The sequence below is a fragment of the Protopterus annectens genome, chromosome 14.part0 (genome assembly GCF_019279795.1).
Source record: "Protopterus annectens isolate FY-2018-M chromosome 14.part0, PAN1.0, whole genome shotgun sequence".
Lineage (NCBI taxonomy): Eukaryota > Metazoa > Chordata > Ceratodontiformes > Protopteridae > Protopterus > Protopterus annectens.
In genome coordinates this window covers 522,565,483-522,580,288 of record NC_056748.1, presented here as the reverse complement: position 1 = coordinate 522,580,288, position 14,806 = coordinate 522,565,483, and positions in this window count along the sequence as shown.

Genomic DNA, 14,806 nt, shown 5'->3' with positions numbered 1-14,806 from the left:
TGGTGGCCTAGGCACTGGTGGTGGGCTGTGTATCTCTTCCATTAGCTGATCCTGCTGCAGCTGTTTCCACAGGATCATATTGTGTAGCATGGCACATACTGTAAACACATGTGCACATGTGGCTGAAGAGTGTGGCAAGGCTCCACCAGATATATTTAGGCACCAAAACCGTGATTTTAGAAGCCCCAAACACATGCTCTATGATGTTTCTAATTTGAACATGTGCCTCATTATGGCATTCTAACATTGGTGTGTGTGCATTTCTGATGGGTGTCATCATCCATGGCTCCTGTGCATATCCAGCATCCCCCAGTAAATGGCAGTGTGGGATGTCCCCCCTAGCAAACATCTGGTACTGCTGTGATGCATGCCAGATATGGGAGTTGTGATAACTGCCAGGGTTGCCAGCACACACATTCTTGATAATCCCCTGGACATTGCACATGACCTGGCAGTTGATGGAGTGGTACTTCTTGCGGTTGACATAGATTCTACCCTTCTCACCAGGTGGTGACTTGATGTGTATATGAGTGAAATTTATGGCACCCAGTACCTCAGGGTAGTGTGCTACATGGTAGAAGTGCTGCATATTGCTGGCCATTGCCTCAGGGGTGAGGGGAAAAGATATGTGCTCACTGGCATGTGGTAGCATGGCATCCAGGAACTGGTGAAGTACATTGGATACTGACTCCTGTGAGATCCCCATCATGTCCCCATTTGGTCTTTGGAAAGTCCCTTTAGCTAGTATCCTAAGGGCTACACATGCCTTTGTTTCCACTGGGATGAGTTCCCCTCTGTTGGCTCTGGGTCTGAGTTGAGGGTGGCAGAGCTTGGTGAGTTCTTGTAGTATGTCCCTGTCCACCCTGTAGTGCTCTACAATCTCCAGCTCATATAACTCCTGGAAGGATCCGCCTGGGCCTGAACACTCTTCTTCTTCTCTGTAGGTGCTGGCTGTTTGATTGGCTACCTATGATGCATCGACATGCCTAGTATATCATTAACATCATTTAATGGCCCTAGTTTAAGTTAAACAGGGGGCAAAACTAATTACTATGCCATTGCCTTTTAGATACATTCAGCACTGTGGAGCACCACACAAACGCATGCCCCATAGGTAATTAAAGCTCAGCACTTAGTACTCACCTCCCAGACTTCCATGCTCAGCATAGTGGCACGCCAAACAAAAACACATGGAAACATGCACTCCTTAGCTAAACAAAGCTTAGAAGTGACTGCACCTCCCCCTGAAAGGGCATGCTCAGCATGGCACGGCACTGCACAGCACAAACAGGCAAAGCTGCACTGAAATAAGCTTAGAAGTCACTGGACACACTCTCCTCTGATGTCAGAGAACCATGTTGGTGTTTACACAGGAGGTAGCTGTCTACATGAAGTGTACATGTGGAGGCAATTACCCCTTTATGCTATTCAGCAACTCCAACTCATTTACATAGGGATCCGTGCTCACAGCCTGGAAACTAGATGCTTCCTAGCCCTACCATGTTAGCAACAGCTCCAATACATTTCTGTCACATAACATTAATTTTATTTTTCCAATTTTTTTTTTTCACAAGGCATATTTGCACATTGCAGTGCACCATGCAAACATTCCCAGATTAAAAAAAATACTAATAATTTAACTTATTTCCTTTAATTTTTCCAGACACACAGGAGGATAGTTTCACTCATATCCGTATGTGGTATGTCATTTCTGTCCATGACAGTCCCTTTTGTCTGTCTGCACTCTTGTACATGTAATTTTTCCATGTACAATGCGGACACTGACATGGGGTCTGAACAGCTGACTATCTGTTTGCTGGATTGCTCTACCTGCCTCATTTGCATAAGATTCATCTGCTTATGAGTTGATTTGCATGCCACAGAACTTACCTTGTTGGCACATGAGTGCACACCTCTCAGCAGTGTTTACTGAATCTAAAACCTGCTTACTTTCATGTAAGCAGCATGGAGTGATGCCTACACTGTAAATAAAACCATGTAGGCTTTATTAAATTCTCCCCTATATGTTTACATTGTCTGTGATGATTTTTCTACTCTCTTAGGATATAACAGCCTATAGGTTCAGGTTTATACTTTTCTGCACTTTCTCTTCTTTTTCATTATGTATTTTTTCTAACATGTACTTTCTTAATGTGTTTTTTTTTAAATATGACTTAATTTATATTATGGTTCGTATAGTTTAAAGTTTTTCATTTTATTTAATGGTTTAATTGTTTAATTGTTCAACAGGCTTAATTGCTGTAAATACATTTACTTAATTAAGGGTAGGAAGGGTATTTAAATGTGTTTACTTGTTCAGCTATGCACATCTGATGAAGTCCTTTATTTTGGACGAAAACACGGTGAAGGTAGTTATTGCTCATCTAGTGTGGCTGTTGAAATCGGTGGAGTTATTCTATGTGGCCCTTGTTTTTCTGCGGCTGTTTTAATAAAACTATCCGGCTTTATATTACATCATAGTGGTGATGTCTTCTTCCACAGTACCCATTTCTTTTTGGTTTTCGTTACATGTAGAAAGTAGGTGAGAGGAGGCTGAATAGGATGATGAAAATTAAATAGCACACATGAGTGTGTGTATATTTGTGTGCATCTGTATATGTGTGTGTTATGTATGCACACACACATGCACAATTACTTACAAAAATATCTATGTATTCACACTGTATCACAAAAAAAGCATAAAAAACCTTTTCATGAACAGTATTGGTGTACCTAGTTGACAGGGTTGTCACCTGTCTCTCTTTCTGCAGTTACGTCTTGTGTGTGCATATGGGAGGGAGGGGGGTACAATGTACATGAAAATGGTAAATGTGCTGATATTTACAAGAAAAAATATTTTCTGACTTTTCTCTAAATGTCACAGAAATCTTTGATACTACATTTAACATATAAACTATAACCAACATTTTAAAGCTTAGCGTTTCAGTACTGTGATGCTCCTTATGTAAATTTTTCAGAAGAGGTGACAACTGCCTTTAAACCCCTGACTCATCTAATTGCTTTGTTTGCTATGAAAGGGGAGTGTTAAGTTCTCTTCTTCTCTGCAATAAAAGCAGTGGAAAACAGTTCCACAGCTTCCTGTCTTTTTTACAACAGTTGCTGGCTCCTAACATTAGCAGGATTAATTGCCCATCTAAGATTGACAGTAGTATCTGACAGGGTAAACTGCAGATTTATCTGTGTCTATGGTATGCCATGCAGGCAGAGATAAATTCTTCAGCAATGTGAGAAGTTAAGCTTAAAAAAAAAGTAGGTGAGCTTTCCCTTCCTTTCATTCCAAAGCAAGGAAATGAAAGTTTTAAAAAGTACAAGCAGGTTTCTGGTACCTGCAAAATACTGGGGCCATATTGTAGGGAGAAAAGAACCCAAAAGATTGAGTTAGTATGTAGGAGAGAGTGGAGTTTTCCTTTAATCTTCTTCATTAAATGCACTAACACTGAATAAGCTGCAGAACCCTTTTGTAAGAGGGGACTGAAGTTTAACAATAAACCTCCAACCAGTTTAATACCATAGGTCAGCTGTAGGAAAAATGAAGAAGTGTTTTGTATGCAAGACTGAGGAAGGTTACTGAACATCACAAAATATGAATCAGTTAAGGGGGAGCAAAAAGGAAAACAAACGTCTAATTGGCAAGGAGAGATTGTTCTGGTCAGTGTCTAAGTAATATTACTCTGGCATTTCTACTGCAACTGAAGACTTTCTTCACTTAAATTCATTTTATTCATGGTTATGCCTGTCTGACTATTGGTTCTAATGAAGCGGTGCTAGCTACTTGTTGCATACAGGTGTAATTCACTTGTGTGTCTTCTTCCTGGAATACAAATATGAGTTATCTATGCTTGCTGTAAATAAACAATGGCATTTCCATGTGCTAACTCCTAACCCTAAAACTTTGTCCTTAACCCAAATCCTAATACTCCATCACCCTAAAAGGCCATCCCTAGCCATAAACCTAAACACCCCTCCCTATCTGTAAATCCCAGCTTACTTTACTCCCCTCCCCACCTTGTTGTACACACCTGTGGCTTTCTCTTCAGATGACAGATACTGGCAGATATAAACTCAGCCTGTTGGTTATGAAAAATGCATGTTTTGTCATACCATTGTAACACCGGATGCACAGAAATGATAACATGAAAATGCTTCTTACATTTCTCTTGCTTACTGTTGGTAATGGCCATAGCCCACAATGGGGCTGCCACCCCTCCTGCTCCCCCAGTAACCTAATAGTGAAAAAAATAACCACTTTAAGGAATACAACATAAATAGGAAATAGAGGTCTGTACTCCAACCACCCTCAACAGTTAAACTGAAAAAATAAATAAATCAATAAATAAGGACATCAGCAATAAAAGACAACTTCATTAACCACTCTAGTTAACTCACTACATTTATGGCTGGGGTTCCTTTTTTCAGTATTCCTTTATTGCCTTAACAGTAACTCTGTGCATTAGGAAAACTTAATGAATATGCATGAGGCTGTACATGCTGCCTTTATATATTCATAACAAACATTGTGGCTGTGGATGGATATTAAGGAGGAAGCCATCCATGAGGTGAGGGTTTATGCACACTTTGCAAGTGCGCATTCTGTGGGGTGCTTAAAGTAAGATACATTTTCAGTCCCTAGAGCTTTCATACCAACAAAAGGAGAGAGGCTGAACCCTGAAAGGACAATGCTAGCAACAACAAAAAATAAATGTCCATACCCTGGCATAAAGAACACACCAAAAAAACAAGGGAGATGGAGGGAGAGACTGGATACTGCAGAAGTGATCATTTGAACATCTACTCAGTAGTACACAAATGTAAAATAAATAAATAGAGAAGTTAGGTGGTTATCTCGTTGTCAAGTTCTATTAAGATTTTATGAACTAAGAGAGGAAATTCTAACTTTTTTGACAACTCGGCAATCTCAGTTAGCTGATTTTTTCAGTGATGAGCTTTGATGCAATAACGTTGCATTTCTTTCTGATATGTTTCAATCTTTGAACACAATAAAAGTATGCAAGGAGATTGTGAAAATATTCTCACTTCCATCGACAAAATTAATGCTTTCAAAGAAAAAAATGATTTGGGAAGAAAGAATCAGAAGAGAAAATGCAGTAGAAATGTTTGAGCTAATGAAAATGTGGAAACTGGATGGAAGTCTTATAGATCTAATTTTACAAACTTTAAGATTACTTAGTATAACTACTGAAAAAATATTTTCACTTAGGTGACATATCATCCTTGAATTGGATAAGAGATCCATTTTGTCTTAAATGCGTGCCAACTGACAGATTTAAATATTACAGAAGAGGACGAGTTGGTAGAGGATTAGAACTTAAGCAGTCGACAACAGACACTATTTCATTTTTGTTCTCTCTTAAAAGTGAATTTCCCAATATTACAAAAAGAGCAATAGAAGCACTTCTTCCTTTCTCCGTGTCATATTTGTGCAAATCAAACTTTTCTGCAATGAATAATATTAAGAACAAAAAATAGATCACGGCTGGAAACCATGGAAGTAATTTTAAGAGTATGCTTGTCCAAAATTCAGCCTCACACAAAAGACAATTTAAAACAATGTCAAGCTCAGATATCTCATTAAATATTAAATGCAAAAAAAGAGGAAAAGATTGTCTAAATCAATCAAAATTAGACCTATTTTATGTCAGGCAAAAAATATATTTTTTGGTGTGCCACAAGATTTGCAATTAGTTTGTATGTGCCACAAGATGAAAAAGGTTACAAATCTCTACTGTTATGGTAAGTTTACTTACATAACAGTACTACGTTCATCATATTTTTAACACCTTTATTAAATTATCACTTGTGACATAGGCAAACTTACATTTATATAAAAGTAATCAAACCATACTAATAAGTTCACATTTACAAACATTATAGGATATATATCAATATATGTGATGTTTAATCTAAGCAACAGTACATAAATTATTAAATTCCTCCTCCAAAACATTTTTCTGCATACATTACTTCCACAATATCAATTGTTTTCTATGTAATTTACTCCTACCCTTTTCTAAAGATACCACTTCATGTTCTTTTACTTCTGTCATAATATTCACTACTTTAAGTATAGTTGTTTTAGATTTTGATTTCCATGTTTTAGTAATTGCTTTTTTGGCAGCCACCAGCTTTAAAGTTATCAAGGTCTTATTGTGTCTAGGCAATTCAGATCCTGTATCACAGCTCAAAAAATAATTTCCTTAGTTACTCTCATTTTCCCACCCAGTATTCCTGACAGAGTAGGAAGGGAATTTTTTAAAGTCTACCAACTCATTGTCCTCCCAAAACATATGTTGCCAATTACCTCTTTCTTCCCCATCACATCTCCAGCATTTGCCATCTACCTGAGGAAAAATTCTTTGGAGTCTACTTGGGGTATAATAGTATCTATGCAAACACTTCCAGGGAAAAATCCTAAATCTTCCAGACTTCATTGTATATTTGGAATCCTACCATTGTTTATTCGTGACTTGCACATCTAATCTCTCTTCCCAATTTTTTTTCTGACCTCCTCTGATTGTTTCCTATAATTACTGTGCCATATTTTTATGCCCTACTAATTATCCCTTTTTAACAGCAGCTTCTGCTCTAGATTCAATTAAAAACTCAACTAGCTCAGGTCTTTCATTTAGGATTCCCCTATCCCTTTCTCTTTGTCTATATTCTGATATCAATCCCTGATAAGGAAGGCAATCACTAGCCTGCAATCCAAATGTCTTCTTGGCCTCTTCCCATTCTATTACCGTTCCTTCTCTAATTATTTGTTCCCAATACATGGATCCTTTGCCAGCTTCTTCCAGTAAATTCCACCCCCTCTTGTCTATTTTCTGTACTCTTAATTATAGTCATCTCTATTGGCAGAATCTCCTTTCTTCATTCTCATGTTGGTTTAGTTCATAGTATAATTTCTGCTACTTTATGAATATAATATTCTGCATGGCTGTTGTTATTCTCCTTAAGGATCTCAGACAACTACCAAAAAAAAACAATGTACCAAAATGACAGGAACAAATGCTCAGAAGATCCAAAATATGTGCAAAATACTATTACTAAACCAATCTTTTTAGTACCTCATCACATCAGCCTTTACAGAGTACAATGATAGCAGATAAAATAATACTTTATATAACAGCAACAATTAAAAAACAATTATACCATCAATTAACCTGCTCAATATAAATTAATCAAACAATTATGTTACAATTAAATAAAAACTTTCCAATGACACTCTAAATTAAGACGCCCAGGGACCAAAGTGCCATATTTAAGTATAAAAATGGTTTCTTTATATAGAAATCTCTTTTTTTATATTAATGTTATCAAATTTCCCATAATAAATTTGATCCAGTATAGAAGCTTGGAGTCCCCCTTCATCCATACAATGGTGAGTACAAAAATGTACAGCAACAGGGCACTCCATTCTAGCTTTCTATAACTCCGATGTTCTTGGAATTGTACTTTAAAAGCTCTCTTACTTTCCCCAATATAGAATTTATTACATGGGCATTTTAGGGCATAAATTATTCTCTCCAAATTACAACTAAAGTTCCCTTTAGCTACATATTTTTTTGCCATTAATATCACTAAAGCATTGCACTACATATTTGCAACTACAGCACCTAACACAAGGGGTAGTGCCTAGCTGATGTACGTATCTACTCACTGGTTCAACAGTAGGTAAAAACCTCCCATGGATTAGCATATCACTAATATTTCCGCCTCTTCTAGATGCAATACCTGGTGCACCCTCTAACAAATGACAAAAGTCTTTATTTGGTTAAAAAAAAAACAATAATACTTCAATAATTTTACTACTTCTAAACTAAAGGGACTATACGTAGTAACAAAAAAAGGATTTTCTCAGGAACAACACCAAAATTAGAAAAGAAACAAATCTGACAATCCAGTAACCAACAGGCAGATTTTAATGTTTTCTCTCTAGCGCCTCGGCATGAAATGCCTTCAATGGAGTAAAAGCTACTAAGTAGAACACACCTTATATACTATAAAGACACAATCAAACACTTCATTTAAATACAATTAAATAATTAACACATTATAATAAAACTTTCCAGTTGCAAGACATGTCAATGCCAGCAGGGGTCAGGGTACCATACTTTAGAATCAAAAGGGATTCCTTGTATAAAAGTTTCTTCTTAACATCAATAAATCCCCCATAATTTTCTACTTTCTCTAAAATGGCGCCCTGTAAACCAATAGGATCACTACTATGAAATTCTAAAAAAATGTTGTGCTAAGAGGCTTTCAGTTTTCTGAGGTTTGATGTCTCTGATATGGTCTTGCAAACGGAGCTTAAAAGTTCTTTTACTTTCTCCCACCTAGAACTTATTACAGAGACATCGCAGAGTATACACTACACATTCTGTGTTGCAACTAAAATTTCCCAATACATCAAATTTCTAACCATTTATGTATTTCAAAGCTTGAACTACAGGCTTACATGAAATACATTTCCACATGGCTGTGTACCTTTGGGATGAAGTGTTTTGTATATACTCTGTCTGACAAGGGGCTATATATTTACTATGTACCAATATAGCTCTAATATTCCTACCCCCTTTAAATGAAAATGTAGGTATCTTACACAACTCTGAAAATTCTTTAAATCTAAATATCTCCAATTTTCTTTAACAATTTTAACCACCTCGTCACTTAATAAGTCATATGTAATAACCATATAAATCTTTTCATATTCTTCATTTTTTAAAAAAAGTGGGATGTCTCATTTGTCTAACATTTTCTTTTTTGTTTTACATAAAGAATTAAGCACTTTCATTTCATCATATCCCCTGGAAATAAACTGTTTAGCCATTTTTTCATATTCCCTTTCAAAAAACATATCATCATTACATAACCGTTTAATACGTGTAAACTCTCTGACTGGTAAGGATTTCATCAAGTGGGGTGGGTGAAAACTAGTACCATGTAAAACCAAATTTTCTATGTACTGTGTCAGTAATGCCTGATCTAGCATTTCCCCTAAGATCTACATCTAAAAACAACACTTGTGAACCACAGGCTGAAATTTCAAATTGTAAACCAAACCTATTAGCATTTAGTTCCCCAACAATTTTTTTTAGCTTCTTCATATTCACCTTGACAAATAAATATCAGGTCATCTATGTATCTATAATAGTGGTAAGTATGTTCTTAAAAAAAAAAAAAAACACTTTTGTGCACATATTCATGTTCAAAATAATCCATCATGATGCTGGCATACATTGGTGCAAAGGGGGCACCCATAGCAGTACCACATTTTTGATAGTATAAGGTTCCATTAAATTAAAAATAATTATTTTTCAAGCTAAATTCAACAAATTCAGTAATATATGTGGCTGCAGGGCAGTCACCCAAAGAAAATTTCAAAGCCTCTATTCCACAATTATGCTTAATACTGGTATATAGACTGTGAATGTCTATAACCGGAAAGAACATATCTTAATAATGAATTTACTACTTCTAAACTAAAGGGACTATAAGTAGTAACAAAAAAAGATTTTCTGTTTATTCCCATTACCATCCTGGAAAATAGTTGCTCTATTAAATTCAGGAACCAATTGTTCAACACATTTGGTACTAGCAAGCATTTGTATACCCCTACTTAAACTATTAACATCATAGCCCCTTTCCTGTTATTTTGGTTCTTAAGGATCTATGTCAAAAATCCAACTCTTCCCTTATTTCTTGAATTACCCCCTGCTTCATTATCATCACTTTCCACTCTGAGTTGTAGCTTTCTGCTTCTGTTATGTATAAGAGCCTTAACTGTGCACCTCTGAAATATCTCATCAAATCGGGTAATCCTAAACCTTCTTTTTCTGTTGGGAGGATCAACTTATCCCACTTGACTCTTGCCCTCTTCCCCTCCCAAATAAAATTATTCAACTTTTTATTAATTACTACACACAGCTTCTCCTCTGGTTGATAAAAATATGCCTGATCTGTGTATAAAACTAAAGGGACTTTGATAAAAAATATGCCTGATCTGTGTATAAAACTAAAGGGACTAAACAGTTTTACTGCTTTTAAAACCATTTTACTGCTTGTATCTTGCTATCCATGTCCATAGGCATGAGAGTCCAGTTTTGCAGTTTTTTTTTATTATCTTTGGTTAAATTTTTCCCACATATCCTTAGCTGCCATAACTAAATCCTTTTTAACGCATACTCCTAAATGCTTCATTTTATCATGCCCCATAAATATGGGTTTTGTTGGACCAATTTATATGGGGTACATAGTTTATAGCTATAGTCTTTGTTTTAGCTTCATTAATTTTATATCCCCCTAAAAACAGAAGTGTCTCAGAATATTTCATAACACTGAGATGACTTTTTCTGGTTCCATCAAGTACAAAATAATATAATCCGCAACTAATGACAACTTTTCTTGAACACCATACCAGTTAAATCCTTGAGTTTCTGGGTCCCTTGTTTCTTTTTTTTTTGACAGTGGTTCTAAATATAAAGCAAATAACAAAGGTGAAATAGGACACCCATGCCTGGTTTCTCTGTTCAGACACAACTTATCAGAGAGGAGCCCTCCCACTTTGATTTTTGCCTCCAATTCCTCATATATCCTTCTAATTAACCTTATCATTGTATCAGGAAATGCAAGTGCTTTCATTGCCTTACTCATAAAATTTATTTATTTTATTTATTTATTTGCAATTTGTTAACCAGGTTAGTCTGGCTGGGCGGATGCCCTTTTTCAGCAGAGACCCGAGGAGAAAAGCTCCAGATAACATAGAAAACAATTAGTTACAAAAGAGCAATACAGATAAAAGTAATAACATAAAAGGATAATCATATACGCTTTAACATTCATTAGAAAGGTACATTTAGTAATCTTAAAATAACATGTACATGATGTAGTTGTAAGGTAAGAAATAGGAGGAGAGGAAAAGCAAGGGCTTAATAAGCTGGCTAAGCTTAATTATAGAGTGGAATTAAGTAAGGGAGAAATAGTGGGAAAAGTGCAAGATGGTTTAAGCCATGGTGGTGCAGTGGTAGCGTTGTCACCTCACAGCAAGAGGTTCTCCCATTCGATTCTCATCTGGAGAGCCTTCTGTGTGGAGTCTGCATGTCCTCCCCATGGTCGAGTGGCGTTCGAAAGACATGCATAAATGGGCATGCCTCTATTGAAGGTTGGGCATCGGGCTGGCACCTCGGCACAGTAAAAATCGACTGCCAATCATTAGCGGACCGGAGTTCCGTTGTAGCGACCCCTAACCGGGAAAAGCTGAAAGAAAAACAACAAGTGGGAAAAGTGCAAGATAAGAGGACAGTGACATAGGTGAGAGATGTCTGATACAGTGCATAGAGATTAGAAAGAAGGAAGAACAATCTCTCAGTTTACTCTCATGTTGAATGATTTGGCTGGATCAAGATCCACCATCAGTGGTATTTTCTTACATTTAGCTTCCCTCTAGATCATCATTGTTCTATTAATGCTGTCAATTTTATCCCCCCTCAACAAAACCATGTTGGTTCATATCTAACAATTTTGGCATCACTTTTGTCATTCTTTTATCCATTATACACATAAGCACCTCATAATTACTTTCATCATACTGATCACTGCTGCAGTAGCCTTAGTGATTTGGATAGATTACTCTATCTTACTACATTTGGGAAGTAGAAAAGGAAGGGTCCAGGAGTAACTGAAGAGTGGTTCCTGCAAAGCCTGATCTGCACCTAGAGAAGGAATCAAACTTATAGTGCTTTGTACAAATATATATATACAGAGCACAATATACAGCTCCTAGAATACTTCTACAAGCCAACATTTTTCAAAATCCCACAGATGAAGCCAAGACCCTGGTAGAGTGGGCCTTGACACTGAAAGGAATGGTTTTGTTGTGCTGAGTATAATAAAAGGTAATAGCATGAGACACCTATTTGGAAATAGTCTGCTTTGACTCAGGGTGTCCCTCCTTCTTACCTTTACAAGAAATGAACAACTGATCCAATGATCTGAAAAATTTAGTTTTGTCACAACAGTATCTGAGTCATCTATGGATATCCAAGGTATGGAGTATCATTTCTCCCTCATTTTTAGGTTCAAGAAAGAAAGTGGGGAGATAGACAGTGTGGCTTATAGTAAACCTGAATAGCTCTTTAGGCATGATAGGATTATTTCTCAAAGAAACCCCATCTTTGTGGAAAATAAGTTGATTCAGCATAATAGCTTGCAACTCAGATATCCTTCTTGCAGAGGTCAGAGCAATCAGTAAAACTGTATTCCATGTTAAGAATCTGAAGACAGACAGTTTAACTGGTTCAAATGGAGCAATGTGCTCACACACATTGAATAAGTGCATTTACAACCTGAATAACTTGTGCTAGCTATACTGGAATTGCTTTTACCGACTATTGCTAGCTATACTGGAATTGCTTTTACTGACTATTGCTAGCTATACTGGCATTGCTTTTACTAACTATTGCTAGCTATACTGGCATTGCTTTTACCGACTATTGCTAGCTATACTGGAATTGCTTTTACCGACTATTGCTAGCTATACAGGAATTGCTTTTACTGACTATTGCTAGCTATACTGGAATTGCTTTTACCGACTATTGCTAGCTATACTGAAATTGCATTTTCCTGTCTATTGCTAGCTATACTGGCATTGCTTTTACTGACTATTGCTAGTTATGCTGGCATTGCTTTTACTGACTATTGCTAGATATACTGGCATTGCTTTTACTGACTATTGCTAGTTATGCTGGCATTGCTTTTACTGACTATTGCTAGATATACTGGCATTGCTTTTACTGACTATTGCTAGCTATACTGGCATTGCTTTTACTGACTATTGCTAGCTATACTGGCATTGCTTTTACTGTCTATTGCTAGCTATACTGGAATTGCTTTTACTGACTATTGCTAGCTATGCTGTAATTGCTTTTACTGACTATTGCTAGCTGTACTGGAATTGCTTTTACTGACTATTGCTAGTTATGCTGGCATTGCTTTTACTGACTATTGCTAGATATAATGGCATTGCTTTTACTGACTATTGCTAGCTATACTGGCATTGCTTTTACTGACTATTGCTAGCTATACTGGAATTGCTTTTACTGACTATTGTGAGCTATACTGACATTGCTTTTACTGACTATTGCTAGCTATACTGGCATTGCTTTTACTGACTATTGTTAGCTATACTGACATTGCTTTTACTGACTATTGCTAGCTATACTGGAATTGCTTTTACTGACTATTGCTAGCTATACTGGCATTGCTTTTACTGTCTATTGCTAGCTACACTGGAATTGCTTTTATGACTATTGTGAGCTATACTGACATTGCTTTTACTGACTATTGCGAGCTATACTGGCATTGCTTTTACCGACTATTGCTAGCTATACTGACATTGCTATTACTGACTATTGCTAGCTATACTGGCATTGCTTTTACTGACTATTGCTAGCTATACTGGAATTGCTTTTACTGACTATTGCGAGCTATACTGGCATTGCTTTTACCGACTATTGCTAGCTATACTGACATTGCTATTACTGACTATTGCTAGCTATACTGACATTGCTTTTACTGACTATTGCTAGCTATACTGGCATTGCTTTTACTGACTATTGCTAGCTATACTGACATTGCTTTTACTGACTATTGCTAGCTATACTGGAACTGCTTTTACTGACTATTGCTAGCTATACTGGCATTGCTTTTACTGACTATTGCTAGCTATACTGGTATTGCTTTTACTGACTATTGCTAGCTATACTGGCATTGCTTTTACTGACTATTGCTAGCTGTACTGGCATTACTTTTACTGACTATTGCGAGCTATACTGGCAATGTTTTTACTGTCTATTGCTAGCTATACTGACATTGCTTTTACTGACTATTGCTAGCTATACTGGCATTGCTTTTACTGACTATTGCTAGCTATACTGGCATTGCTTTTACTGACTATTGCTAGCTATACTGGCATTGCTTTTACTGACTATTGCTAGCTGTACTGACATTACTTTTACTGACTATTGCTAGCTATACTGGCATTGCTTTTACTGTCTATTGCTAGCTATACTGGAGTTACTTTTACTGACTATTTTGAAGTTGTACAATGATGAACGATTGATTAGTTTTTCTGGTATATCTTCAAAATGCGGTAAGTGTTATGTTCTTTACTACTACTTTTTCATAGCCATAAACCCTAGTCCACTCTGCAGTGTGCTACTTTTACCCTCCCCCCAAAACCTCTCTGATTGTACTATTGCAAAATAACTGCCTGTTGTTGCCTTAATGCTTACCCTAGAATCACTGCTTTTCTCTTTTTCTAGTCAAACTACATTTAACTAAACTAGCGCACTGCAGCTCCTGCAAAATGGTGTCTACGGGATTGCAATTGACCACCATAGTCTCTAACAACAAAAACTTTTTCTCTCAACAATTAAACAGTGTAGGTTACAAATATAAAAAAAATGTTTGTTAAGCTTTCTTTTACCATGCTGTGTAACAAAGTGAGTCACCATTTTGGTCAGCCATAGGGCTCTTTCTGCTTTATTTTTTGCCTCCTTCCCCTGTAACTAAAGTAAACCGACTCATGCATTTGCTCTCTGACCCTAACTATTACAGCTATACTTTGTACCTTTGTGGCTTTCTAACACTCAGACATAACATTTGAACAAGTAACCCTGATAAAAACCTCAAAATTGTATACTGCTGGTCTGTCTTTCCTGCTAAAAGTAAGTAAAATTAAAGTATTGAGTGAAGGTTTCAGGCACTT